Source organism: Scleropages formosus, chromosome 3 (assembly GCF_900964775.1).
Source record: "Scleropages formosus chromosome 3, fSclFor1.1, whole genome shotgun sequence".
Taxonomy (NCBI): Eukaryota; Metazoa; Chordata; class Actinopteri; order Osteoglossiformes; family Osteoglossidae; genus Scleropages; species Scleropages formosus.
Window position 1 is genome coordinate 25,440,586 of NC_041808.1, and position 25,126 is coordinate 25,465,711.

The window sequence follows — 25,126 nt, forward strand, 5'->3', positions numbered from 1 at the left end:
AAGATTCTCGATGACGACGCGTCGCTTTCTTTCCCGTGAAGCATCTGTCATCACACGCGCAAAGGGTGGAACCTGCCCGCAACATCGAAGTGGCCGCACCTTCAGACAGGTCCGCTTCTGGGAGGAGCAAGCTTTACGAGCAAACGCGCAGCATTTGGTGCGCCAGGGGATTAAGATGCTAATCGCTCTTTTGCCGTCAAATGGGACGCGGGAGGGATTCCTGCGCCTTTAATTACAAACGTTGCCAAGTGCTTCACGGGCGATGCAGGCTATCCACTGTTCCTGGTGCTTTTCACTGAAGACGGAAGAACTCGGTTCCTTGGACTACAACGTAAATCGGAGCGTATGCTTTTGCTAAGCTGCTGAAGCAAAAGACAGCTGTAGCACCCCCGAAAGCTGGAGGCCAAATCCACGACGGACGCAGCCATGCCCCGTGTGAGGCTTGAACTCACGACCTTCAGATTATGAGACTGACGCGCTACCTGCTGCGCTAACGAGGCTGGGAGAACGTGACTCTGTTGCATTCTTGTAACGCTTCCAAGAGTTGCTGCTTCGCTCGCTAGCCTAGCTACCTTTCTGCGCTAAAAACAGTTCCCCAAGAGGAAAACGAAGCGTCAAGATTCTCGATGACGACGCGTCGCTTTCTTTCCCGTGAAGCATCTGTCATCACACGCGCAAAGGGTGGAACCTGCCCGCAACATCGAAGTGGCCGCACCTTCAGACAGGTCCGCTTCTGGGAGGAGCAAGCTTTACGAGCAAACGCGCAGCATTTGGTGCGCCAGGGGATTAAGATGCTAATCGCTCTTTTGCCGTCAAATGGGACGCGGGAGGGATTCCTGCGCCTTTAATTACAAACGTTGCCAAGTGCTTCACGGGCGATGCAGGCTATCCACTGTTCCTGGTGCTTTTCACTGAAGAAGGAAGAACTCGGTTCCTTGGACTACAACGTAAATCGGAGCGTATGCTTTTGCTAAGCTGCTGAAGCAAAAGACAGCTGTAGCACCCCCGAAAGCTGGAGGCCAAATCCACGACGGACGCAGCCATGCCCCGTGTGAGGCTTGAACTCACGACCTTCAGATTATGAGACTGACGCGCTACCTGCTGCGCTAACGAGGCTGGGAGAACGTGACTCTGTTGCATTCTTGTAACGCTTGCAAGAGTTGCTGCTTCGCTCGCTAGCCTAGCTACCTTTCTGCGCTAAAAACAGTTCCCCAAGAGGAAAACGAAGCGTCAAGATTCTCGATGACGACGCGTCGCTTTCTTTCCCGTGAAGCATCTGTCATCACACGCGCAAAGGGTGGAACCTGCCCGCAACATCGAAGTGGCCGCACCTTCAGACAGGTCCGCTTCTGGGAGGAGCAAGCTTTACGAGCAAACGCGCAGCATTTGGTGCGCCAGGGGATTAAGATGCTAATCGCTCTTTTGCCGTCAAATGGGACGCGGGAGGGATTCCTGCGCCTTTAATTACAAACGTTGCCAAGTGCTTCACGGGCGATGCAGGCTATCCACTGTTCCTGGTGCTTTTCACTGAAGACGGAAGAACTCGGTTCCTTGGACTACAACGTAAATCGGAGCGTATGCTTTTGCTAAGCTGCTGAAGCAAAAGACAGCTGTAGCACCCCCGAAAGCTGGAGGCCAAATCCACGACGGACGCAGCCATGCCCCGTGTGAGGCTTGAACTCACGACCTTCAGATTATGAGACTGACGCGCTACCTGCTGCGCTAACGAGGCTGGGAGAACGTGACTCTGTTGCATTCTTGTAACGCTTCCAAGAGTTGCTGCTTCGCTCGCTAGCCTAGCTACCTTTCTGCGCTAAAAACAGTTCCCCAAGAGGAAAACGAAGCGTCAAGATTCTCGATGACGACGCGTCGCTTTCTTTCCCGTGAAGCATCTGTCATCACACGCGCAAAGGGTGGAACCTGCCCGCAACATCGAAGTGGCCGCACCTTCAGACAGGTCCGCTTCTGGGAGGAGCAAGCTTTACGAGCAAACGCGCAGCATTTGGTGCGCCAGGGGATTAAGATGCTAATCGCTCTTTTGCCGTCAAATGGGACGCGGGAGGGATTCCTGCGCCTTTAATTACAAACGTTGCCAAGTGCTTCACGGGCGATGCAGGCTATCCACTGTTCCTGGTGCTTTTCACTGAAGACGGAAGAACTCGGTTCCTTGGACTACAACGTAAATCGGAGCGTATGCTTTTGCTAAGCTGCTGAAGCAAAAGACAGCTGTAGCACCCCCGAAAGCTGGAGGCCAAATCCACGACGGACGCAGCCATGCCCCGTGTGAGGCTTGAACTCACGACCTTCAGATTATGAGACTGACGCGCTACCTGCTGCGCTAACGAGGCTGGGAGAACGTGACTCTGTTGCATTCTTGTAACGCTTCCAAGAGTTGCTGCTTCGCTCGCTAGCCTAGCTACCTTTCTGCGCTAAAAACAGTTCCCCAAGAGGAAAACGAAGCGTCAAGATTCTCGATGACGACGCGTCGCTTTCTTTCCCGTGAAGCATCTGTCATCACACGCGCAAAGGGTGGAACCTGCCCGCAACATCGAAGTGGCCGCACCTTCAGACAGGTCCGCTTCTGGGAGGAGCAAGCTTTACGAGCAAACGCGCAGCATTTGGTGCGCCAGGGGATTAAGATGCTAATCGCTCTTTTGCCGTCAAATGGGACGCGGGAGGGATTCCTGCGCCTTTAATTACAAACGTTGCCAAGTGCTTCACGGGCGATGCAGGCTATCCACTGTTCCTGGTGCTTTTCACTGAAGACGGAAGAACTCGGTTCCTTGGACTACAACGTAAATCGGAGCGTATGCTTTTGCTAAGCTGCTGAAGCAAAAGACAGCTGTAGCACCCCCGAAAGCTGGAGGCCAAATCCACGACGGACGCAGCCATGCCCCGTGTGAGGCTTGAACTCACGACCTTCAGATTATGAGACTGACGCGCTACCTGCTGCGCTAACGAGGCTGGGAGAACGTGACTCTGTTGCATTCTTGTAACGCTTCCAAGAGTTGCTGCTTCGCTCGCTAGCCTAGCTACCTTTCTGCGCTAAAAACAGTTCCCCAAGAGGAAAACGAAGCGTCAAGATTCTCGATGACGACGCGTCGCTTTCTTTCCCGTGAAGCATCTGTCATCACACGCGCAAAGGGTGGAACCTGCCCGCAACATCGAAGTGGCCGCACCTTCAGACAGGTCCGCTTCTGGGAGGAGCAAGCTTTACGAGCAAACGCGCAGCATTTGGTGCGCCAGGGGATTAAGATGCTAATCGCTCTTTTGCCGTCAAATGGGACGCGGGAGGGATTCCTGCGCCTTTAATTACAAACGTTGCCAAGTGCTTCACGGGCGATGCAGGCTATCCACTGTTCCTGGTGCTTTTCACTGAAGACGGAAGAACTCGGTTCCTTGGACTACAACGTAAATCGGAGCGTATGCTTTTGCTAAGCTGCTGAAGCAAAAGACAGCTGTAGCACCCCCGAAAGCTGGAGGCCAAATCCACGACGGACGCAGCCATGCCCCGTGTGAGGCTTGAACTCACGACCTTCAGATTATGAGACTGACGCGCTACCTGCTGCGCTAACGAGGCTGGGAGAACGTGACTCTGTTGCATTCTTGTAACGCTTCCAAGAGTTGCTGCTTCGCTCGCTAGCCTAGCTACCTTTCTGCGCTAAAAACAGTTCCCCAAGAGGAAAACGAAGCGTCAAGATTCTCGATGACGACGCATCGCTTTCTTTCCCGTGAAGCATCTGTCATCACACGCGCAAAGGGTGGAACCTGCCCGCAACATCGAAGTGGCCGCACCTTCAGACAGGTCCGCTTCTGGGAGGAGCAAGCTTTACGAGCAAACGCGCAGCATTTGGTGCGCCAGGGGATTAAGATGCTAATCGCTCTTTTGCCGTCAAATGGGACGCGGGAGGGATTCCTGCGCCTTTAATTACAAACGTTGCCAAGTGCTTCACGGGCGATGCAGGCTATCCACTGTTCCTGGTGCTTTTCACTGAAGAAGGAAGAACTCGGTTCCTTGGACTACAACGTAAATCGGAGCGTATGCTTTTGCTAAGCTGCTGAAGCAAAAGACAGCTGTAGCACCCCCGAAAGCTGGAGGCCAAATCCACGACGGACGCAGCCATGCCCCGTGTGAGGCTTACCCCCGAAAGCTGGAGGCCAAATCCACGACGGACGCAGCCATGCCCCGTGTGAGGCTTGAACTCACGACCTTCAGATTGTGAGACTGACGCGCTACCTGCTGCGCTAACGAGGCTGGGAGAACGTGACTCTGTTGCATTCTTGTAACGCTTCCAAGAGTTGCTGCTTCGCTCGCTAGCCTAGCTACCTTTCTGCGCTAAAAACAGTTCCCCAAGAGGAAAACGAAGCGTCAAGATTCTCGATGACGACGCGTCGCTTTCTTTCCCGTGAAGCATCTGTCATCACACGCGCAAAGGGTGGAACCTGCCCGCAACATCGAAGTGGCCGCACCTTCAGACAGGTCCGCTTCTGGGAGGAGCAAGCTTTACGAGCAAACGCGCAGCATTTGGTGCGCCAGGGGATTAAGATGCTAATCGCTCTTTTGCCGTCAAATGGGACGCGGGAGGGATTCCTGCGCCTTTAATTACAAACGTTGCCAAGTGCTTCACGGGCGATGCAGGCTATCCACTGTTCCTGGTGCTTTTCACTGAAGACGGAAGAACTCGGTTCCTTGGACTACAACGTAAATCGGAGCGTATGCTTTTGCTAAGCTGCTGAAGCAAAAGACAGCTGTAGCACCCCCGAAAGCTGGAGGCCAAATCCACGACGGACGCAGCCATGCCCCGTGTGAGGCTTGAACTCACGACCTTCAGATTATGAGACTGACGCGCTACCTGCTGCGCTAACGAGGCTGGGAGAACGTGACTCTGTTGCATTCTTGTAACGCTTCCAAGAGTTGCTGCTTCGCTCGCTAGCCTAGCTACCTTTCTGCGCTAAAAACAGTTCCCCAAGAGGAAAACGAAGCGTCAAGATTCTCGATGACGACGCGTCGCTTTCTTTCCCGTGAAGCATCTGTCATCACACGCGCAAAGGGTGGAACCTGCCTGCAACATCGAAGTGGCCGCACCTTCAGACAGGTCCGCTTCTGGGAGGAGCAAGCTTTACGAGCAAACGCGCAGCATTTGGTGCGCCAGGGGATTAAGATGCTAATCGCTCTTTTGCCGTCAAATGGGACGCGGGAGGGATTCCTGCGCCTTTAATTACAAACGTTGCCAAGTGCTTCACGGGCGATGCAGGCTATCCACTGTTCCTGGTGCTTTTCACTGAAGACGGAAGAACTCGGTTCCTTGGACTACAACGTAAATCGGAGCGTATGCTTTTGCTAAGCTGCTGAAGCAAAAGACAGCTGTAGCACCCCCGAAAGCTGGAGGCCAAATCCACGACGGACGCAGCCATGCCCCGTGTGAGGCTTGAACTCACGACCTTCAGATTATGAGACTGACGCGCTACCTGCTGCGCTAACGAGGCTGGGAGAACGTGACTCTGTTGCATTCTTGCAACGCTTCCAAGAGTTGCTGCTTCGCTCGCTAGCCTAGCTACCTTTCTGCGCTAAAAACAGTTCCCCAAGAGGAAAACGAAGCGTCAAGATTCTCGATGACGACGCGTCGCTTTCTTTCCCGTGAAGCATCTGTCATCACACGCGCAAAGGGTGGAACCTGCCCGCAACATCGAAGTGGCCGCACCTTCAGACAGGTCCGCTTCTGGGAGGAGCAAGCTTTACGAGCAAACGCGCAGCATTTGGTGCGCCAGGGGATTAAGATGCTAATCGCTCTTTTGCCGTCAAATGGGACGCGGGAGGGATTCCTGCGCCTTTAATTACAAACGTTGCCAAGTGCTTCACGGGCGATGCAGGCTATCCACTGTTCCTGGTGCTTTTCACTGAAGACGGAAGAACTCGGTTCCTTGGACTACAACGTAAATCGGAGCGTATGCTTTTGCTAAGCTGCTGAAGCAAAAGACAGCTGTAGCACCCCCGAAAGCTGGAGGCCAAATCCACGACGGACGCAGCCATGCCCCGTGTGAGGCTTGAACTCACGACCTTCAGATTATGAGACTGACGCGCTACCTGCTGCGCTAACGAGGCTGGGAGAACGTGACTCTGTTGCATTCTTGTAACGCTTCCAAGAGTTGCTGCTTCGCTCGCTAGCCTAGCTACCTTTCTGCGCTAAAAACAGTTCCCCAAGAGGAAAACGAAGCGTCAAGATTCTCGATGACGACGCGTCGCTTTCTTTCCCGTGAAGCATCTGTCATCACACGCGCAAAGGGTGGAACCTGCCCGCAACATCGAAGTGGCCGCACCTTCAGACAGGTCCGCTTCTGGGAGGAGCAAGCTTTACGAGCAAACGCGCAGCATTTGGTGCGCCAGGGGATTAAGATGCTAATCGCTCTTTTGCCGTCAAATGGGACGCGGGAGGGATTCCTGCGCCTTTAATTACAAACGTTGCCAAGTGCTTCACGGGCGATGCAGGCTATCCACTGTTCCTGGTGCTTTTCACTGAAGACGGAAGAACTCGGTTCCTTGGACTACAACGTAAATCGGAGCGTATGCTTTTGCTAAGCTGCTGAAGCAAAAGACAGCTGTAGCACCCCCGAAAGCTGGAGGCCAAATCCACGACGGACGCAGCCATGCCCCGTGTGAGGCTTGAACTCACGACCTTCAGATTATGAGACTGACGCGCTACCTGCTGCGCTAACGAGGCTGGGAGAACGTGACTCTGTTGCATTCTTGTAACGCTTCCAAGAGTTGCTGCTTCGCTCGCTAGCCTAGCTACCTTTCTGCGCTAAAAACAGTTCCCCAAGAGGAAAACGAAGCGTCAAGATTCTCGATGACGACGCGTCGCTTTCTTTCCCGTGAAGCATCTGTCATCACACGCGCAAAGGGTGGAACCTGCCTGCAACATCGAAGTGGCCGCACCTTCAGACAGGTCCGCTTCTGGGAGGAGCAAGCTTTACGAGCAAACGCGCAGCATTTGGTGCGCCAGGGGATTAAGATGCTAATCGCTCTTTTGCCGTCAAATGGGACGCGGGAGGGATTCCTGCGCCTTTAATTACAAACGTTGCCAAGTGCTTCACGGGCGATGCAGGCTATCCACTGTTCCTGGTGCTTTTCACTGAAGACGGAAGAACTCGGTTCCTTGGACTACAACGTAAATCGGAGCGTATGCTTTTGCTAAGCTGCTGAAGCAAAAGACAGCTGTAGCACCCCCGAAAGCTGGAGGCCAAATCCACGACGGACGCAGCCATGCCCCGTGTGAGGCTTGAACTCACGACCTTCAGATTATGAGACTGACGCGCTACCTGCTGCGCTAACGAGGCTGGGAGAACGTGACTCTGTTGCATTCTTGTAACGCTTCCAAGAGTTGCTGCTTCGCTCGCTAGCCTAGCTACCTTTCTGCGCTAAAAACAGTTCCCCAAGAGGAAAACGAAGCGTCAAGATTCTCGATGACGACGCGTCGCTTTCTTTCCCGTGAAGCATCTGTCATCACACGCGCAAAGGGTGGAACCTGCCCGCAACATCGAAGTGGCCGCACCTTCAGACAGGTCCGCTTCTGGGAGGAGCAAGCTTTACGAGCAAACGCGCAGCATTTGGTGCGCCAGGGGATTAAGATGCTAATCGCTCTTTTGCCGTCAAATGGGACGCGGGAGGGATTCCTGCGCCTTTAATTACAAACGTTGCCAAGTGCTTCACGGGCGATGCAGGCTATCCACTGTTCCTGGTGCTTTTCACTGAAGACGGAAGAACTCGGTTCCTTGGACTACAACGTAAATCGGAGCGTATGCTTTTGCTAAGCTGCTGAAGCAAAAGACAGCTGTAGCACCCCCGAAAGCTGGAGGCCAAATCCACGACGGACGCAGCCATGCCCCGTGTGAGGCTTGAACTCACGACCTTCAGATTATGAGACTGACGCGCTACCTGCTGCGCTAACGAGGCTGGGAGAACGTGACTCTGTTGCATTCTTGTAACGCTTCCAAGAGTTGCTGCTTCGCTCGCTAGCCTAGCTACCTTTCTGCGCTAAAAACAGTTCCCCAAGAGGAAAACGAAGCGTCAAGATTCTCGATGACGACGCGTCGCTTTCTTTCCCGTGAAGCATCTGTCATCACACGCGCAAAGGGTGGAACCTGCCCGCAACATCGAAGTGGCCGCACCTTCAGACAGGTCCGCTTCTGGGAGGAGCAAGCTTTACGAGCAAACGCGCAGCATTTGGTGCGCCAGGGGATTAAGATGCTAATCGCTCTTTTGCCGTCAAATGGGACGCGGGAGGGATTCCTGCGCCTTTAATTACAAACGTTGCCAAGTGCTTCACGGGCGATGCAGGCTATCCACTGTTCCTGGTGCTTTTCACTGAAGACGGAAGAACTCGGTTCCTTGGACTACAACGTAAATCGGAGCGTATGCTTTTGCTAAGCTGCTGAAGCAAAAGACAGCTGTAGCACCCCCGAAAGCTGGAGGCCAAATCCACGACGGACGCAGCCATGCCCCGTGTGAGGCTTGAACTCACGACCTTCAGATTATGAGACTGACGCGCTACCTGCTGCGCTAACGAGGCTGGGAGAACGTGACTCTGTTGCATTCTTGTAACGCTTCCAAGAGTTGCTGCTTCGCTCGCTAGCCTAGCTACCTTTCTGCGCTAAAAACAGTTCCCCAAGAGGAAAACGAAGCGTCAAGATTCTCGATGACGACGCGTCGCTTTCTTTCCCGTGAAGCATCTGTCATCACACGCGCAAAGGGTGGAACCTGCCCGCAACATCGAAGTGGCCGCACCTTCAGACAGGTCCGCTTCTGGGAGGAGCAAGCTTTACGAGCAAACGCGCAGCATTTGGTGCGCCAGGGGATTAAGATGCTAATCGCTCTTTTGCCGTCAAATGGGACGCGGGAGGGATTCCTGCGCCTTTAATTACAAACGTTGCCAAGTGCTTCACGGGCGATGCAGGCTATCCACTGTTCCTGGTGCTTTTCACTGAAGACGGAAGAACTCGGTTCCTTGGACTACAACGTAAATCGGAGCGTATGCTTTTGCTAAGCTGCTGAAGCAAAAGACAGCTGTAGCACCCCCGAAAGCTGGAGGCCAAATCCACGACGGACGCAGCCATGCCCCGTGTGAGGCTTGAACTCACGACCTTCAGATTATGAGACTGACGCGCTACCTGCTGCGCTAACGAGGCTGGGAGAACGTGACTCTGTTGCATTCTTGTAACGCTTCCAAGAGTTGCTGCTTCGCTCGCTAGCCTAGCTACCTTTCTGCGCTAAAAACAGTTCCCCAAGAGGAAAACGAAGCGTCAAGATTCTCGATGACGACGCGTCGCTTTCTTTCCCGTGAAGCATCTGTCATCACACGCGCAAAGGGTGGAACCTGCCCGCAACATCGAAGTGGCCGCACCTTCAGACAGGTCCGCTTCTGGGAGGAGCAAGCTTTACGAGCAAACGCGCAGCATTTGGTGCGCCAGGGGATTAAGATGCTAATCGCTCTTTTGCCGTCAAATGGGACGCGGGAGGGATTCCTGCGCCTTTAATTACAAACGTTGCCAAGTGCTTCACGGGCGATGCAGGCTATCCACTGTTCCTGGTGCTTTTCACTGAAGACGGAAGAACTCGGTTCCTTGGACTACAACGTAAATCGGAGCGTATGCTTTTGCTAAGCTGCTGAAGCAAAAGACAGCTGTAGCACCCCCGAAAGCTGGAGGCCAAATCCACGACGGACGCAGCCATGCCCCGTGTGAGGCTTGAACTCACGACCTTCAGATTATGAGACTGACGCGCTACCTGCTGCGCTAACGAGGCTGGGAGAACGTGACTCTGTTGCATTCTTGTAACGCTTCCAAGAGTTGCTGCTTCGCTCGCTAGCCTAGCTACCTTTCTGCGCTAAAAACAGTTCCCCAAGAGGAAAACGAAGCGTCAAGATTCTCGATGACGACGCGTCGCTTTCTTTCCCGTGAAGCATCTGTCATCACACGCGCAAAGGGTGGAACCTGCCCGCAACATCGAAGTGGCCGCACCTTCAGACAGGTCCGCTTCTGGGAGGAGCAAGCTTTACGAGCAAACGCGCAGCATTTGGTGCGCCAGGGGATTAAGATGCTAATCGCTCTTTTGCCGTCAAATGGGACGCGGGAGGGATTCCTGCGCCTTTAATTACAAACGTTGCCAAGTGCTTCACGGGCGATGCAGGCTATCCACTGTTCCTGGTGCTTTTCACTGAAGACGGAAGAACTCGGTTCCTTGGACTACAACGTAAATCGGAGCGTATGCTTTTGCTAAGCTGCTGAAGCAAAAGACAGCTGTAGCACCCCCGAAAGCTGGAGGCCAAATCCACGACGGACGCAGCCATGCCCCGTGTGAGGCTTGAACTCACGACCTTCAGATTATGAGACTGACGCGCTACCTGCTGCGCTAACGAGGCTGGGAGAACGTGACTCTGTTGCATTCTTGTAACGCTTCCAAGAGTTGCTGCTTCGCTCGCTAGCCTAGCTACCTTTCTGCGCTAAAAACAGTTCCCCAAGAGGAAAACGAAGCGTCAAGATTCTCGATGACGACGCGTCGCTTTCTTTCCCGTGAAGCATCTGTCATCACACGCGCAAAGGGTGGAACCTGCCCGCAACATCGAAGTGGCCGCACCTTCAGACAGGTCCGCTTCTGGGAGGAGCAAGCTTTACGAGCAAACGCGCAGCATTTGGTGCGCCAGGGGATTAAGATGCTAATCGCTCTTTTGCCGTCAAATGGGACGCGGGAGGGATTCCTGCGCCTTTAATTACAAACGTTGCCAAGTGCTTCACGGGCGATGCAGGCTATCCACTGTTCCTGGTGCTTTTCACTGAAGAAGGAAGAACTCGGTTCCTTGGACTACAACGTAAATCGGAGCGTATGCTTTTGCTAAGCTGCTGAAGCAAAAGACAGCTGTAGCACCCCCGAAAGCTGGAGGCCAAATCCACGACGGACGCAGCCATGCCCCGTGTGAGGCTTGAACTCACGACCTTCAGATTATGAGACTGACGCGCTACCTGCTGCGCTAACGAGGCTGGGAGAACGTGACTCTGTTGCATTCTTGTAACGCTTGCAAGAGTTGCTGCTTCGCTCGCTAGCCTAGCTACCTTTCTGCGCTAAAAACAGTTCCCCAAGAGGAAAACGAAGCGTCAAGATTCTCGATGACGACGCGTCGCTTTCTTTCCCGTGAAGCATCTGTCATCACACGCGCAAAGGGTGGAACCTGCCCGCAACATCGAAGTGGCCGCACCTTCAGACAGGTCCGCTTCTGGGAGGAGCAAGCTTTACGAGCAAACGCGCAGCATTTGGTGCGCCAGGGGATTAAGATGCTAATCGCTCTTTTGCCGTCAAATGGGACGCGGGAGGGATTCCTGCGCCTTTAATTACAAACGTTGCCAAGTGCTTCACGGGCGATGCAGGCTATCCACTGTTCCTGGTGCTTTTCACTGAAGACGGAAGAACTCGGTTCCTTGGACTACAACGTAAATCGGAGCGTATGCTTTTGCTAAGCTGCTGAAGCAAAAGACAGCTGTAGCACCCCCGAAAGCTGGAGGCCAAATCCACGACGGACGCAGCCATGCCCCGTGTGAGGCTTGAACTCACGACCTTCAGATTATGAGACTGACGCGCTACCTGCTGCGCTAACGAGGCTGGGAGAACGTGACTCTGTTGCATTCTTGTAACGCTTCCAAGAGTTGCTGCTTCGCTCGCTAGCCTAGCTACCTTTCTGCGCTAAAAACAGTTCCCCAAGAGGAAAACGAAGCGTCAAGATTCTCGATGACGACGCGTCGCTTTCTTTCCCGTGAAGCATCTGTCATCACACGCGCAAAGGGTGGAACCTGCCCGCAACATCGAAGTGGCCGCACCTTCAGACAGGTCCGCTTCTGGGAGGAGCAAGCTTTACGAGCAAACGCGCAGCATTTGGTGCGCCAGGGGATTAAGATGCTAATCGCTCTTTTGCCGTCAAATGGGACGCGGGAGGGATTCCTGCGCCTTTAATTACAAACGTTGCCAAGTGCTTCACGGGCGATGCAGGCTATCCACTGTTCCTGGTGCTTTTCACTGAAGACGGAAGAACTCGGTTCCTTGGACTACAACGTAAATCGGAGCGTATGCTTTTGCTAAGCTGCTGAAGCAAAAGACAGCTGTAGCACCCCCGAAAGCTGGAGGCCAAATCCACGACGGACGCAGCCATGCCCCGTGTGAGGCTTGAACTCACGACCTTCAGATTATGAGACTGACGCGCTACCTGCTGCGCTAACGAGGCTGGGAGAACGTGACTCTGTTGCATTCTTGTAACGCTTCCAAGAGTTGCTGCTTCGCTCGCTAGCCTAGCTACCTTTCTGCGCTAAAAACAGTTCCCCAAGAGGAAAACGAAGCGTCAAGATTCTCGATGACGACGCGTCGCTTTCTTTCCCGTGAAGCATCTGTCATCACACGCGCAAAGGGTGGAACCTGCCCGCAACATCGAAGTGGCCGCACCTTCAGACAGGTCCGCTTCTGGGAGGAGCAAGCTTTACGAGCAAACGCGCAGCATTTGGTGCGCCAGGGGATTAAGATGCTAATCGCTCTTTTGCCGTCAAATGGGACGCGGGAGGGATTCCTGCGCCTTTAATTACAAACGTTGCCAAGTGCTTCACGGGCGATGCAGGCTATCCACTGTTCCTGGTGCTTTTCACTGAAGACGGAAGAACTCGGTTCCTTGGACTACAACGTAAATCGGAGCGTATGCTTTTGCTAAGCTGCTGAAGCAAAAGACAGCTGTAGCACCCCCGAAAGCTGGAGGCCAAATCCACGACGGACGCAGCCATGCCCCGTGTGAGGCTTGAACTCACGACCTTCAGATTATGAGACTGACGCGCTACCTGCTGCGCTAACGAGGCTGGGAGAACGTGACTCTGTTGCATTCTTGTAACGCTTCCAAGAGTTGCTGCTTCGCTCGCTAGCCTAGCTACCTTTCTGCGCTAAAAACAGTTCCCCAAGAGGAAAACGAAGCGTCAAGATTCTCGATGACGACGCGTCGCTTTCTTTCCCGTGAAGCATCTGTCATCACACGCGCAAAGGGTGGAACCTGCCCGCAACATCGAAGTGGCCGCACCTTCAGACAGGTCCGCTTCTGGGAGGAGCAAGCTTTACGAGCAAACGCGCAGCATTTGGTGCGCCAGGGGATTAAGATGCTAATCGCTCTTTTGCCGTCAAATGGGACGCGGGAGGGATTCCTGCGCCTTTAATTACAAACGTTGCCAAGTGCTTCACGGGCGATGCAGGCTATCCACTGTTCCTGGTGCTTTTCACTGAAGACGGAAGAACTCGGTTCCTTGGACTACAACGTAAATCGGAGCGTATGCTTTTGCTAAGCTGCTGAAGCAAAAGACAGCTGTAGCACCCCCGAAAGCTGGAGGCCAAATCCACGACGGACGCAGCCATGCCCCGTGTGAGGCTTGAACTCACGACCTTCAGATTATGAGACTGACGCGCTACCTGCTGCGCTAACGAGGCTGGGAGAACGTGACTCTGTTGCATTCTTGTAACGCTTCCAAGAGTTGCTGCTTCGCTCGCTAGCCTAGCTACCTTTCTGCGCTAAAAACAGTTCCCCAAGAGGAAAACGAAGCGTCAAGATTCTCGATGACGACGCGTCGCTTTCTTTCCCGTGAAGCATCTGTCATCACACGCGCAAAGGGTGGAACCTGCCCGCAACATCGAAGTGGCCGCACCTTCAGACAGGTCCGCTTCTGGGAGGAGCAAGCTTTACGAGCAAACGCGCAGCATTTGGTGCGCCAGGGGATTAAGATGCTAATCGCTCTTTTGCCGTCAAATGGGACGCGGGAGGGATTCCTGCGCCTTTAATTACAAACGTTGCCAAGTGCTTCACGGGCGATGCAGGCTATCCACTGTTCCTGGTGCTTTTCACTGAAGACGGAAGAACTCGGTTCCTTGGACTACAACGTAAATCGGAGCGTATGCTTTTGCTAAGCTGCTGAAGCAAAAGACAGCTGTAGCACCCCCGAAAGCTGGAGGCCAAATCCACGACGGACGCAGCCATGCCCCGTGTGAGGCTTGAACTCACGACCTTCAGATTATGAGACTGACGCGCTACCTGCTGCGCTAACGAGGCTGGGAGAACGTGACTCTGTTGCATTCTTGTAACGCTTCCAAGAGTTGCTGCTTCGCTCGCTAGCCTAGCTACCTTTCTGCGCTAAAAACAGTTCCCCAAGAGGAAAACGAAGCGTCAAGATTCTCGATGACGACGCGTCGCTTTCTTTCCCGTGAAGCATCTGTCATCACACGCGCAAAGGGTGGAACCTGCCCGCAACATCGAAGTGGCCGCACCTTCAGACAGGTCCGCTTCTGGGAGGAGCAAGCTTTACGAGCAAACGCGCAGCATTTGGTGCGCCAGGGGATTAAGATGCTAATCGCTCTTTTGCCGTCAAATGGGACGCGGGAGGGATTCCTGCGCCTTTAATTACAAACGTTGCCAAGTGCTTCACGGGCGATGCAGGCTATCCACTGTTCCTGGTGCTTTTCACTGAAGACGGAAGAACTCGGTTCCTTGGACTACAACGTAAATCGGAGCGTATGCTTTTGCTAAGCTGCTGAAGCAAAAGACAGCTGTAGCACCCCCGAAAGCTGGAGGCCAAATCCACGACGGACGCAGCCATGCCCCGTGTGAGGCTTGAACTCACGACCTTCAGATTATGAGACTGACGCGCTACCTGCTGCGCTAACGAGGCTGGGAGAACGTGACTCTGTTGCATTCTTGTAACGCTTCCAAGAGTTGCTGCTTCGCTCGCTAGCCTAGCTACCTTTCTGCGCTAAAAACAGTTCCCCAAGAGGAAAACGAAGCGTCAAGATTCTCGATGACGACGCGTCGCTTTCTTTCCCGTGAAGCATCTGTCATCACACGCGCAAAGGGTGGAACCTGCCCGCAACATCGAAGTGGCCGCACCTTCAGACAGGTCCGCTTCTGGGAGGAGCAAGCTTTACGAGCAAACGCGCAGCATTTGGTGCGCCAGGGGATTAAGATGCTAATCGCTCTTTTGCCGTCAAATGGGACGCGGGAGGGATTCCTGCGCCTTTAATTACAAACGTTGCCAAGTGCTTCACGGGCGATGCAGGCTATCCACTGTTCCTGGTGCTTTTCACTGAAGACGGAAGAACTCGGTTCCTTGGACTACAACGTAAATCGGAGCGTATGCTTTTGCTAAGCTGCTGAAGCAAAAGACAGCTGTAGCACCCCCGAAAGCTGGAGGCCAAATCCACGACGGACGCAGCCATGCCCCGTGTGAGGCTTGAACTCACGACCTTCAGATTATGAGACTGACGCGCTACCTGCTGCGCTAACGAGGCTGGGAGAACGTGACTCTGTTGCATTCTTGTAACGCTTCCAAGAGTTGCTGCTTCGCTCGCTAGCCTAGCTACCTTTCTGCGCTAAAAACAGTTCCCCAAGAGGAAAACGAAGCGTCAAGATTCTCGATGACGACGCGTCGCTTTCTTTCCCGTGAAGCATCTGTCATCACACGCGCAAAGGGTGGAACCTGCCTGCAACATCGAAGTGGCCGCACCTTCAGACAGGTCCGCTTCTGGGAGGAGCAAGCTTTACGAGCAAACGCGCAGCATTTGGTGCGCCAGGGGATTAAGATGCTAATCGCTCTTTTGCCGTCAAATGGGACGCGGGAGGGATTCCTGCGCCTTTAATTACAAACGTTGCCAAGTGCTTCACGGGCGATGCAGGCTATCCACTGTTCCTGGTGCTTTTCACTGAAGACGGAAGAACTCGGTTCCTTGGACTACAACGTAAATCGGAGCGTATGCTTTTGCTAAGCTGCTGAAGCAAAAGACAGCTGTAGCACCCCCGAAAGCTGGAGGCCAAATCCACGACGGACGCAGCCATGCCCCGTGTGAGGCTTGAACTCACGACCTTCAGATTATGAGACTGACGCGCTACCTGCTGCGCTAACGAGGCTGGGAGAACGTGACTCTGTTGCATTCTTGTAACGCTTCCAAGAGTTGCTGCTTCGCTCGCTAGCCTAGCTACCTTTCTGCGCTAAAAACAGTTCCCCAAGAGGAAAACGAAGCGTCAAGATTCTCGATGACGACGCGTCGCTTTCTTTCCCGTGAAGCATCTGTCATCACACGCGCAAAGGGTGGAACCTGCCCGCAACATCGAAGTGGCCGCACCTTCAGACAGGTCCGCTTCTGGGAGGAGCAAGCTTTACGAGCAAACGCGCAGCATTTGGTGCGCCAGGGGATTAAGATGCTAATCGCTCTTTTGCCGTCAAATGGGACGCGGGAGGGATTCCTGCGCCTTTAATTACAAACGTTGCCAAGTGCTTCACGGGCGATGCAGGCTATCCACTGTTCCTGGTGCTTTTCACTGAAGACGGAAGAACTCGGTTCCTTGGACTACAACGTAAATCGGAGCGTATGCTTTTGCTAAGCTGCTGAAGCAAAAGACAGCTGTAGCACCCCCGAAAGCTGGAGGCCAAATCCACGACGGACGCAGCCATGCCCCGTGTGAGGCTTGAACTCACGACCTTCAGATTATGAGACTGACGCGCTACCTGCTGCGCTAACGAGGCTGGGAGAACGTGACTCTGTTGCATTCTTGTAACGCTTCCAAGAGTTGCTGCTTCGCTCGCTAGCCTAGCTACCTTTCTGCGCTAAAAACAGTTCCCCAAGAGGAAAACGAAGCGTCAAGATTCTCGATGACGACGCGTCGCTTTCTTTCCCGTGAAGCATCTGTCATCACACGCGCAAAGGGTGGAACCTGCCCGCAACATCGAAGTGGCCGCACCTTCAGACAGGTCCGCTTCTGGGAGGAGCAAGCTTTACGAGCAAACGCGCAGCATTTGGTGCGCCAGGGGATTAAGATGCTAATCGCTCTTTTGCCGTCAAATGGGACGCGGGAGGGATTCCTGCGCCTTTAATTACAAACGTTGCCAAGTGCTTCACGGGCGATGCAGGCTATCCACTGTTCCTGGTGCTTTTCACTGAAGAAGGAAGAACTCGGTTCCTTGGACTACAACGTAAATCGGAGCGTATGCTTTTGCTAAGCTGCTGAAGCAAAAGACAGCTGTAGCACCCCCGAAAGCTGGAGGCCAAATCCACGACGGACGCAGCCATGCCCCGTGTGAGGCTTGAACTCACGACCTTCAGATTATGAGACTGACGCGCTACCTGCTGCGCTAACGAGGCTGGGAGAACGTGACTCTGTTGCATTCTTGCAACGCTTCCAAGAGTTGCTGCTTCGCTCGCTAGCCTAGCTACCTTTCTGCGCTAAAAACAGTTCCCCAAGAGGAAAACGAAGCGTCAAGATTCTCGATGACGACGCGTCGCTTTCTTTCCCGTGAAGCATCTGTCATCACACGCGCAAAGGGTGGAACCTGCCCGCAACATCGAAGTGGCCGCACCTTCAGACAGGTCCGCTTCTGGGAGGAGCAAGCTTTACGAGCAAACGCGCAGCATTTGGTGCGCCAGGGGATTAAGATGCTAATCGCTCTTTTGCCGTCAAATGGGACGCGGGAGGGATTCCTGCGCCTTTAATTACAAACGTTGCCAAGTGCTTCACGGGCGATGCAGGCTATCCACTGTTCCTGGTGCTTTTCACTGAAGACGGAAGAACTCGGTTCCTTGGACTACAACGTAAATCGGAGCGTATGCTTTTGCTAAGCTGCTGAAGCAAAAGACAGCTGTAGCACCCCCGAAAGCTGGAGGCCAAATCCACGACGGACGCAGCCATGCCCCGTGTGAGGCTTGAACTCACGACCTTCAGATTATGAGACTGACGCGCTACCTGCTGCGCTAACGAGGCTGGGAGAACGTGACTCTGTTGCATTCTTGTAACGCTTCCAAGAGTTGCTGCTTCGCTCGCTAGCCTAGCTACCTTTCTGCGCTAAAAACAGTTCCCCAAGAGGAAAACGAAGCGTCAAGATTCTCGATGACGACGCGTCGCTTTCTTTCCCGTGAAGCATCTGTCATCACACGCGCAAAGGGTGGAACCTGCCCGCAACATCGAAGTGGCCGCACCTTCAGACAGGTCCGCTTCTGGGAGGAGCAAGCTTTACGAGCAAACGCGCAGCATTTGGTGCGCCAGGGGATTAAGATGCTAATCGCTCTTTTGCCGTCAAATGGGACGCGGGAGGGATTCCTGCGCCTTTAATTACAAACGTTGCCAAGTGCTTCACGGGCGATGCAGGCTATCCACTGTTCCTGGTGCTTTTCACTGAAGACGGAAGAACTCGGTTCCTTGGACTACAACGTAAATCGGAGCGTATGCTTTTGCTAAGCTGCTGAAGCAAAAGACAGCTGTAGCACCCCCGAAAGCTGGAGGCCAAATCCACGACGGACGCAGCCATGCCCCGTGTGAGGCTTGAACTCACGACCTTCAGATTATGAGACTGACGCGCTACCTGCTGCGCTAACGAGGCTGGGAGAACGTGACTCTGTTGCATTCTTGTAACGCTTCCAAGAGTTGCTGCTTCGCTCGCTAGCCTAGCTACCTTTCTGCGCTAAAAACAGTTCCCCAAGAGGAAAACGAAGCGTCAAGATTCTCGATGACGACGCGTCGCTTTCTTTCCCGTGAAGCATCTGTCATCACACGCGCAAAGGGTGGAACCTGCCCGCAACATCGAAGTGGCCGCACCTTCAGACAGGTCCGCTTCTGGGAGGAGCAAGCTTTACGAGCAAACGCGCAGCATTTGGTGCGCCAGGGGATTAAGATGCTAATCGCTCTTTTGCCGTCAAATGGGACGCGGGAGGGATTCCTGCGCCTTTAATTACAAACGTTGCCAAGTGCTTCACGGGCGATGCAGGCTATCCACTGTTCCTGGTGCTTTTCACTGAAGACGGAAGAACTCGGTTCCTTGGACTACAACGTAAATCGGAGCGTATGCTTTTGCTAAGCTGCTGAAGCAAAAGACAGCTGTAGCACCCCCGAAAGCTGGAGGCCAAATCCACGACGGACGCAGCCATGCCCCGTGTGAGGCTTGAACTCACGACCTTCAGATTATGAGACTGACGCGCTACCTGCTGCGCTAACGAGGCTGGGAGAACGTGACTCTGTTGCATTCTTGTAACGCTTCCAAGAGTTGCTGCTTCGCTCGCTAGCCTAGCTACCTTTCTGCGCTAAAAACAGTTCCCCAAGAGGAAAACGAAGCGTCAAGATTCTCGATGACGACGCGTCGCTTTCTTTCCCGTGAAGCATCTGTCATCACACGCGCAAAGGGTGGAACCTGCCCGCAACATCGAAGTGGCCGCACCTTCAGACAGGTCCGCTTCTGGGAGGAGCAAGCTTTACGAGCAAACGCGCAGCATTTGGTGCGCCAGGGGATTAAGATGCTAATCGCTCTTTTGCCGTCAAATGGGACGCGGGAGGGATTCCTGCGCCTTTAATTACAAACGTTGCCAAGTGCTTCACGGGCGATGCAGGCTATCCACTGTTCCTGGTGCTTTTCACTGAAGACGGAAGAACTCGGTTCCTTGGACTACAACGTAAATCGGAGCGTATGCTTTTGCTAAGCTGCTGAAGCAAAAGACAGCTGTAGCACCCCCGAAAGCTGGAGGCCAAATCCACGACGGACGCAGCCATGCCCCGTGTGAGGCTTGAACTCACGACCTTCAGATTATGAGACTGACGCGCTACCTGCTGCGCTAACGAGGCTGGGAGAACGTGACTCTGTTGCATTCTTGTAACGCTTCCAAGAGTTGCTGCTTCGCTCGCTAGCCTAGCTACCTTTCTGCGCTAAAAACAGTTCCCCAAGAGGAAAACGAAGCGTCAAGATTCTCGATGACGACGCGTCGCTTTCTTTCCCGTGAAGCATCTGTCATCACACGCGCAAAGGGTGGAACCTGCCCGCAACATCGAAGTGGCCGCACCTTCAGACAGGTCCGCTTCTGGGAGGAGCAAGCTTTACGAGCAAACGCGCAGCATTTGGTGCGCCAGGGGATTAAGATGCTAATCGCTCTTTTGCCGTCAAATGGGACGCGGGAGGGATTCCTGCGCCTTTAATTACAAACGTTGCCAAGTGCTTCACGGGCGATGCAGGCTATCCACTGTTCCTGGTGCTTTTCACTGAAGACGGAAGAACTCGGTTCCTTGGACTACAACGTAAATCGGAGCGTATGCTTTTGCTAAGCTGCTGAAGCAAAAGACAGCTGTAGCACCCCCGAAAGCTGGAGGCCAAATCCACGACGGACGCAGCCATGCCCCGTGTGAGGCTTGAACTCACGACCTTCAGATTATGAGACTGACGCGCTACCTGCTGCGCTAACGAGGCTGGGAGAACGTGACTCTGTTGCATTCTTGTAACGCTTCCAAGAGTTGCTGCTTCGCTCGCTAGCCTAGCTACCTTTCTGCGCTAAAAACAGTTCCCCAAGAGGAAAACGAAGCGTCAAGATTCTCGATGACGACGCGTCGCTTTCTTTCCCGTGAAGCATCTGTCATCACACGCGCAAAGGGTGGAACCTGCCCGCAACATCGAAGTGGCCGCACCTTCAGACAGGTCCGCTTCTGGGAGGAGCAAGCTTTACGAGCAAACGCGCAGCATTTGGTGCGCCAGGGGATTAAGATGCTAATCGCTCTTTTGCCGTCAAATGGGACGCGGGAGGGATTCCTGCGCCTTTAATTACAAACGTTGCCAAGTGCTTCACGGGCGATGCAGGCTATCCACTGTTCCTGGTGCTTTTCACTGAAGACGGAAGAACTCGGTTCCTTGGACTACAACGTAAATCGGAGCGTATGCTTTTGCTAAGCTGCTGAAGCAAAAGACAGCTGTAGCACCCCCGAAAGCTGGAGGCCAAATCCACGACGGACGCAGCCATGCCCCGTGTGAGGCTTGAACTCACGACCTTCAGATTATGAGACTGACGCGCTACCTGCTGCGCTAACGAGGCTGGGAGAACGTGACTCTGTTGCATTCTTGTAACGCTTCCAAGAGTTGCTGCTTCGCTCGCTAGCCTAGCTACCTTTCTGCGCTAAAAACAGTTCCCCAAGAGGAAAACGAAGCGTCAAGATTCTCGATGACGACGCGTCGCTTTCTTTCCCGTGAAGCATCTGTCATCACACGCGCAAAGGGTGGAACCTGCCCGCAACATCGAAGTGGCCGCACCTTCAGACAGGTCCGCTTCTGGGAGGAGCAAGCTTTACGAGCAAACGCGCAGCATTTGGTGCGCCAGGGGATTAAGATGCTAATCGCTCTTTTGCCGTCAAATGGGACGCGGGAGGGATTCCTGCGCCTTTAATTACAAACGTTGCCAAGTGCTTCACGGGCGATGCAGGCTATCCACTGTTCCTGGTGCTTTTCACTGAAGACGGAAGAACTCGGTTCCTTGGACTACAACGTAAATCGGAGCGTATGCTTTTGCTAAGCTGCTGAAGCAAAAGACAGCTGTAGCACCCCCGAAAGCTGGAGGCCAAATCCACGACGGACGCAGCCATGCCCCGTGTGAGGCTTGAACTCACGACCTTCAGATTATGAGACTGACGCGCTACCTGCTGCGCTAACGAGGCTGGGAGAACGTGACTCTGTTGCATTCTTGTAACGCTTCCAAGAGTTGCTGCTTCGCTCGCTAGCCTAGCTACCTTTCTGCGCTAAAAACAGTTCCCCAAGAGGAAAACGAAGCGTCAAGATTCTCGATGACGACGCGTCGCTTTCTTTCCCGTGAAGCATCTGTCATCACACGCGCAAAGGGTGGAACCTGCCCGCAACATCGAAGTGGCCGCACCTTCAGACAGGTCCGCTTCTGGGAGGAGCAAGCTTTACGAGCAAACGCGCAGCATTTGGTGCGCCAGGGGATTAAGATGCTAATCGCTCTTTTGCCGTCAAATGGGACGCGGGAGGGATTCCTGCGCCTTTAATTACAAACGTTGCCAAGTGCTTCACGGGCGATGCAGGCTATCCACTGTTCCTGGTGCTTTTCACTGAAGACGGAAGAACTCGGTTCCTTGGACTACAACGTAAATCGGAGCGTATGCTTTTGCTAAGCTGCTGAAGCAAAAGACAGCTGTAGCACCCCCGAAAGCTGGAGGCCAAATCCACGACGGACGCAGCCATGCCCCGTGTGAGGCTTGAACTCACGACCTTCAGATTATGAGACTGACGCGCTACCTGCTGCGCTAACGAGGCTGGGAGAACGTGACTCTGTTGCATTCTTGTAACGCTTCCAAGAGTTGCTGCTTCGCTCGCTAGCCTAGCTACCTTTCTGCGCTAAAAACAGTTCCCCAAGAGGAAAACGAAGCGTCAAGATTCTCGATGACGACGCGTCGCTTTCTTTCCCGTGAAGCATCTGTCATCACACGCGCAAAGGGTGGAACCTGCCCGCAACATCGAAGTGGCCGCACCTTCAGACAGGTCCGCTTCTGGGAGGAGCAAGCTTTACGAGCAAACGCGCAGCATTTGGTGCGCCAGGGGATTAAGATGCTAATCGCTCTTTTGCCGTCAAATGGGACGCGGGAGGGATTCCTGCGCCTTTAATTACAAACGTTGCCAAGTGCTTCACGGGCGATGCAGGCTATCCACTGTTCCTGGTGCTTTTCACTGAAGACGGAAGAACTCGGTTCCTTGGACTACAACGTAAATCGGAGCGTATGCTTTTGCTAAGCTGCTGAAGCAAAAGACAGCTGTAGCACCCCCGAAAGCTGGAGGCCAAATCCACGACGGACGCAGCCATGCCCCGTGTGAGGCTTGAACTCACGACCTTCAGATTATGAGACTGACGCGCTACCTGCTGCGCTAACGAGGCTGGGAGAACGTGACTCTGTTGCATTCTTGTAACGCTTCCAAGAGTTGCTGCTTCGCTCGCTAGCCTAGCTACCTTTCTGCGCTAAAAACAGTTCCCCAAGAGGAAAACGAAGCGTCAAGATTCTCGATGACGACGCGTCGCTTTCTTTCCCGTGAAGCATCTGTCATCACACGCGCAAAGGGTGGAACCTGCCTGCAACATCGAAGTGGCCGCACCTTCAGACAGGTCCGCTTCTGGGAGGAGCAAGCTTTACGAGCAAACGCGCAGCATTTGGTGCGCCAGGGGATTAAGATGCTAATCGCTCTTTTGCCGTCAAATGGGACGCGGGAGGGATTCCTGCGCCTTTAATTACAAACGTTGCCAAGTGCTTCACGGGCGATGGAGGCTATCCACTGTTCCTGGTGCTTTTCACTGAAGACGGAAGAACTCGGTTCCTTGGACTACAACGTAAATCGGAGCGTATGCTTTTGCTAAGCTGCTGAAGCACCCCCGAAAGCTGGAGGCCAAATTCACGACGGACGCAGCCATGCCCCGTGTGAGGCTTGAACTCACGACCTTCAGATTATGAGACTGACGCGCTACCTGCTGCGCTAACGAGGCTGGGAGAAGTTTTTTAGCACGAGAGAACATGACTTTGTTGCATTCTTAAAGTGATTAGCATCTTACTCCCCTGACACACCAAGTGTTACACCTTTCCTTGTAAAGCTTGCTCCTCCGAGAAGCAGACTTGTCTGAAGTTGCTGCCATTTCCACTTTGCAGGCAGCTTCCACTCTTTATACATGGATACCACTTTGTCCCATGTGAAGCTTGAACTCATGACCTTTAGGTTTTGTAGCTGATATGTTACCTGCTTCACAACCGAGGCATACTTTATTGCAGTTATCATTATCCACAGGATGTCCAGGAGATTCAAACGTTGCAGGATGCCTCTGTAATGATCCCTGAGCACTGGCTTGGGGATTCCAGCCTTGGTCATGTTGTGGATCTTCAGTTCTTCCAGCATGGTCTTGCATACCGGCTTATTATGGCTCCTGTGAAGAAGATGCCAAGGCTTGCTGACAAAGCTCACGTTCTCTGTCATGTTGTCCCCCACACTTTCTCCAGTGCATTCAGACATGCTCAGAGTGGAGATACTACGTTTACCAAAAGGTATTCAATTCACTGTTTACACAGGTTCAGCAGACCTGTTCCAAATGCTACATGCAATACACACACACACACACACACTTTCTGAACTGCTTCTTTCATCCAGGGTTTTAGGGAGCCAGAACCTAATCTAGCAACACAGGGCGTGAGGCTGGAGGGGGAGGGGACACACCCAGGATAGGACGCCAGTCTGTCGTCCCAAGCGGGACTCGAACCCCAGACCCACCAGAAAACAGGATCTGCTCCAACCCACTGCACCACCGCATTCACATCCAATATACTATTTTTTTAATATACAGAATGTATAATAAAATCAGAATAGTTTTGGTGCATGCTTTTTCTAAATTATTCTTTAAGACTGTTGCAGCACACATACAATGTTAGTGATGCATAAAGGTGAACACAATGCTTTCCTGTCATTCACTTTTGTGGCAGAGCAGCCTTTATCTTTTTTCTGCTTTAATTTTCTCATTATCAGTTTATTCAAATGTGATGTTGCATTTTCCTTAGGCCGGTCAATGCACACTACCACATGACATTTAATTTATGAAAACACCACTTTTAAAAATGTTTTTTGTACATTATGTTGTTTTTAACTGGCATTCATTATAGTTCAATGAGTTAAGTTTTTTACAATATGGAGCATCATTTAGAGTGATTTTGGCACTTGGCACAGACTTGGAGCAAATTTGATTTTTCCCCAATAATGAAATAAGTAATTTTATCCCACAGTTTTTCTATATTTTGTTTGTGTTCACAAGTAAATTAAGAAAGGATAACGAGAGATAAGTTTATTTATATACTGTGTAATATCAGACTCTTCTCTGTGTTGAAACACCTGGATATCCTGGAACTTCCAAGTATAACAATGTTTTGGGATTTATAACTTTTTAAATGACTTCTTTCATTTTTGCTTGTCATTCCACCTGTTCTTCATCAGCTGCATCCCCACAATGACTCAGTACACTGACTTCCCACAATCTATGAATGCAGGCCTGATTCCTAGCAGGAGGCCACTTGTGACTTCTTGAACTGGAGGGCAAAATTCAGTCTTTCCTTTTTTTCCTTTTTGTATTTGATTTTCACAGGGTGTTCACATTTAGAGTACCACAGTCCAGATTGGATTGGGAGCTCTGAAATTGAGATCCAATAGGTTGCTGCACAGAAGTCATTCTCCATCAGCCTGAGGAGAGAAGGCTGTCTGAAGCTCTTCAAGCAGGAAGTTGGGCTTTTTTCACCTACCT

General features: G+C 52.8%; 37 non-coding genes across 37 annotated transcripts; all 37 read right to left on the minus strand.

Annotated features, from left to right (window-relative positions):
* Positions 1 to 427: 427 nt before the first annotated feature.
* trnam-cau (transfer RNA methionine (anticodon CAU)) lies at positions 428 to 500 on the minus strand. The gene has a single exon. It is a non-coding gene; the product is annotated as a tRNA-Met (tRNA).
* A 543-nt stretch (positions 501 to 1,043) lies between these two features.
* On the minus strand, positions 1,044 to 1,116 carry trnam-cau (transfer RNA methionine (anticodon CAU)). Its single transcript has one exon. It is a non-coding gene; the product is annotated as a tRNA-Met (tRNA).
* Positions 1,117 to 1,659: 543 nt separating this feature from the next.
* trnam-cau (transfer RNA methionine (anticodon CAU)) lies at positions 1,660 to 1,732 on the minus strand. Its single transcript has one exon. It is a non-coding gene; the product is annotated as a tRNA-Met (tRNA).
* A 543-nt stretch (positions 1,733 to 2,275) lies between these two features.
* trnam-cau (transfer RNA methionine (anticodon CAU)) lies at positions 2,276 to 2,348 on the minus strand. The gene has a single exon. It is a non-coding gene; the product is annotated as a tRNA-Met (tRNA).
* A 543-nt stretch (positions 2,349 to 2,891) lies between these two features.
* trnam-cau (transfer RNA methionine (anticodon CAU)) lies at positions 2,892 to 2,964 on the minus strand. Its single transcript has one exon. It is a non-coding gene; the product is annotated as a tRNA-Met (tRNA).
* A 543-nt stretch (positions 2,965 to 3,507) lies between these two features.
* Positions 3,508 to 3,580, minus strand: trnam-cau (transfer RNA methionine (anticodon CAU)). The gene has a single exon. It is a non-coding gene; the product is annotated as a tRNA-Met (tRNA).
* A 1,218-nt stretch (positions 3,581 to 4,798) lies between these two features.
* trnam-cau (transfer RNA methionine (anticodon CAU)) lies at positions 4,799 to 4,871 on the minus strand. Its single transcript has one exon. It is a non-coding gene; the product is annotated as a tRNA-Met (tRNA).
* A 543-nt stretch (positions 4,872 to 5,414) lies between these two features.
* On the minus strand, positions 5,415 to 5,487 carry trnam-cau (transfer RNA methionine (anticodon CAU)). Its single transcript has one exon. It is a non-coding gene; the product is annotated as a tRNA-Met (tRNA).
* A 543-nt stretch (positions 5,488 to 6,030) lies between these two features.
* Positions 6,031 to 6,103, minus strand: trnam-cau (transfer RNA methionine (anticodon CAU)). Its single transcript has one exon. It is a non-coding gene; the product is annotated as a tRNA-Met (tRNA).
* A 543-nt stretch (positions 6,104 to 6,646) lies between these two features.
* trnam-cau (transfer RNA methionine (anticodon CAU)) lies at positions 6,647 to 6,719 on the minus strand. The gene has a single exon. It is a non-coding gene; the product is annotated as a tRNA-Met (tRNA).
* A 543-nt stretch (positions 6,720 to 7,262) lies between these two features.
* trnam-cau (transfer RNA methionine (anticodon CAU)) lies at positions 7,263 to 7,335 on the minus strand. Its single transcript has one exon. It is a non-coding gene; the product is annotated as a tRNA-Met (tRNA).
* Positions 7,336 to 7,878: 543 nt separating this feature from the next.
* trnam-cau (transfer RNA methionine (anticodon CAU)) lies at positions 7,879 to 7,951 on the minus strand. The gene has a single exon. It is a non-coding gene; the product is annotated as a tRNA-Met (tRNA).
* A 543-nt stretch (positions 7,952 to 8,494) lies between these two features.
* On the minus strand, positions 8,495 to 8,567 carry trnam-cau (transfer RNA methionine (anticodon CAU)). Its single transcript has one exon. It is a non-coding gene; the product is annotated as a tRNA-Met (tRNA).
* A 543-nt stretch (positions 8,568 to 9,110) lies between these two features.
* Positions 9,111 to 9,183, minus strand: trnam-cau (transfer RNA methionine (anticodon CAU)). The gene has a single exon. It is a non-coding gene; the product is annotated as a tRNA-Met (tRNA).
* Positions 9,184 to 9,726: 543 nt separating this feature from the next.
* trnam-cau (transfer RNA methionine (anticodon CAU)) lies at positions 9,727 to 9,799 on the minus strand. Its single transcript has one exon. It is a non-coding gene; the product is annotated as a tRNA-Met (tRNA).
* A 543-nt stretch (positions 9,800 to 10,342) lies between these two features.
* On the minus strand, positions 10,343 to 10,415 carry trnam-cau (transfer RNA methionine (anticodon CAU)). The gene has a single exon. It is a non-coding gene; the product is annotated as a tRNA-Met (tRNA).
* A 543-nt stretch (positions 10,416 to 10,958) lies between these two features.
* trnam-cau (transfer RNA methionine (anticodon CAU)) lies at positions 10,959 to 11,031 on the minus strand. Its single transcript has one exon. It is a non-coding gene; the product is annotated as a tRNA-Met (tRNA).
* Positions 11,032 to 11,574: 543 nt separating this feature from the next.
* Positions 11,575 to 11,647, minus strand: trnam-cau (transfer RNA methionine (anticodon CAU)). The gene has a single exon. It is a non-coding gene; the product is annotated as a tRNA-Met (tRNA).
* A 543-nt stretch (positions 11,648 to 12,190) lies between these two features.
* Positions 12,191 to 12,263, minus strand: trnam-cau (transfer RNA methionine (anticodon CAU)). The gene has a single exon. It is a non-coding gene; the product is annotated as a tRNA-Met (tRNA).
* A 543-nt stretch (positions 12,264 to 12,806) lies between these two features.
* trnam-cau (transfer RNA methionine (anticodon CAU)) lies at positions 12,807 to 12,879 on the minus strand. The gene has a single exon. It is a non-coding gene; the product is annotated as a tRNA-Met (tRNA).
* A 543-nt stretch (positions 12,880 to 13,422) lies between these two features.
* trnam-cau (transfer RNA methionine (anticodon CAU)) lies at positions 13,423 to 13,495 on the minus strand. Its single transcript has one exon. It is a non-coding gene; the product is annotated as a tRNA-Met (tRNA).
* A 543-nt stretch (positions 13,496 to 14,038) lies between these two features.
* trnam-cau (transfer RNA methionine (anticodon CAU)) lies at positions 14,039 to 14,111 on the minus strand. The gene has a single exon. It is a non-coding gene; the product is annotated as a tRNA-Met (tRNA).
* Positions 14,112 to 14,654: 543 nt separating this feature from the next.
* Positions 14,655 to 14,727, minus strand: trnam-cau (transfer RNA methionine (anticodon CAU)). Its single transcript has one exon. It is a non-coding gene; the product is annotated as a tRNA-Met (tRNA).
* A 543-nt stretch (positions 14,728 to 15,270) lies between these two features.
* On the minus strand, positions 15,271 to 15,343 carry trnam-cau (transfer RNA methionine (anticodon CAU)). Its single transcript has one exon. It is a non-coding gene; the product is annotated as a tRNA-Met (tRNA).
* Positions 15,344 to 15,886: 543 nt separating this feature from the next.
* trnam-cau (transfer RNA methionine (anticodon CAU)) lies at positions 15,887 to 15,959 on the minus strand. Its single transcript has one exon. It is a non-coding gene; the product is annotated as a tRNA-Met (tRNA).
* A 543-nt stretch (positions 15,960 to 16,502) lies between these two features.
* trnam-cau (transfer RNA methionine (anticodon CAU)) lies at positions 16,503 to 16,575 on the minus strand. Its single transcript has one exon. It is a non-coding gene; the product is annotated as a tRNA-Met (tRNA).
* Positions 16,576 to 17,118: 543 nt separating this feature from the next.
* trnam-cau (transfer RNA methionine (anticodon CAU)) lies at positions 17,119 to 17,191 on the minus strand. The gene has a single exon. It is a non-coding gene; the product is annotated as a tRNA-Met (tRNA).
* A 543-nt stretch (positions 17,192 to 17,734) lies between these two features.
* trnam-cau (transfer RNA methionine (anticodon CAU)) lies at positions 17,735 to 17,807 on the minus strand. The gene has a single exon. It is a non-coding gene; the product is annotated as a tRNA-Met (tRNA).
* Positions 17,808 to 18,350: 543 nt separating this feature from the next.
* On the minus strand, positions 18,351 to 18,423 carry trnam-cau (transfer RNA methionine (anticodon CAU)). The gene has a single exon. It is a non-coding gene; the product is annotated as a tRNA-Met (tRNA).
* Positions 18,424 to 18,966: 543 nt separating this feature from the next.
* trnam-cau (transfer RNA methionine (anticodon CAU)) lies at positions 18,967 to 19,039 on the minus strand. Its single transcript has one exon. It is a non-coding gene; the product is annotated as a tRNA-Met (tRNA).
* Positions 19,040 to 19,582: 543 nt separating this feature from the next.
* trnam-cau (transfer RNA methionine (anticodon CAU)) lies at positions 19,583 to 19,655 on the minus strand. Its single transcript has one exon. It is a non-coding gene; the product is annotated as a tRNA-Met (tRNA).
* Positions 19,656 to 20,198: 543 nt separating this feature from the next.
* trnam-cau (transfer RNA methionine (anticodon CAU)) lies at positions 20,199 to 20,271 on the minus strand. The gene has a single exon. It is a non-coding gene; the product is annotated as a tRNA-Met (tRNA).
* Positions 20,272 to 20,814: 543 nt separating this feature from the next.
* On the minus strand, positions 20,815 to 20,887 carry trnam-cau (transfer RNA methionine (anticodon CAU)). Its single transcript has one exon. It is a non-coding gene; the product is annotated as a tRNA-Met (tRNA).
* Positions 20,888 to 21,430: 543 nt separating this feature from the next.
* On the minus strand, positions 21,431 to 21,503 carry trnam-cau (transfer RNA methionine (anticodon CAU)). The gene has a single exon. It is a non-coding gene; the product is annotated as a tRNA-Met (tRNA).
* A 543-nt stretch (positions 21,504 to 22,046) lies between these two features.
* On the minus strand, positions 22,047 to 22,119 carry trnam-cau (transfer RNA methionine (anticodon CAU)). Its single transcript has one exon. It is a non-coding gene; the product is annotated as a tRNA-Met (tRNA).
* Positions 22,120 to 22,662: 543 nt separating this feature from the next.
* trnam-cau (transfer RNA methionine (anticodon CAU)) lies at positions 22,663 to 22,735 on the minus strand. Its single transcript has one exon. It is a non-coding gene; the product is annotated as a tRNA-Met (tRNA).
* A 527-nt stretch (positions 22,736 to 23,262) lies between these two features.
* trnam-cau (transfer RNA methionine (anticodon CAU)) lies at positions 23,263 to 23,335 on the minus strand. Its single transcript has one exon. It is a non-coding gene; the product is annotated as a tRNA-Met (tRNA).
* Between the last annotated feature and the right edge of the window lie 1,791 nt (positions 23,336 to 25,126).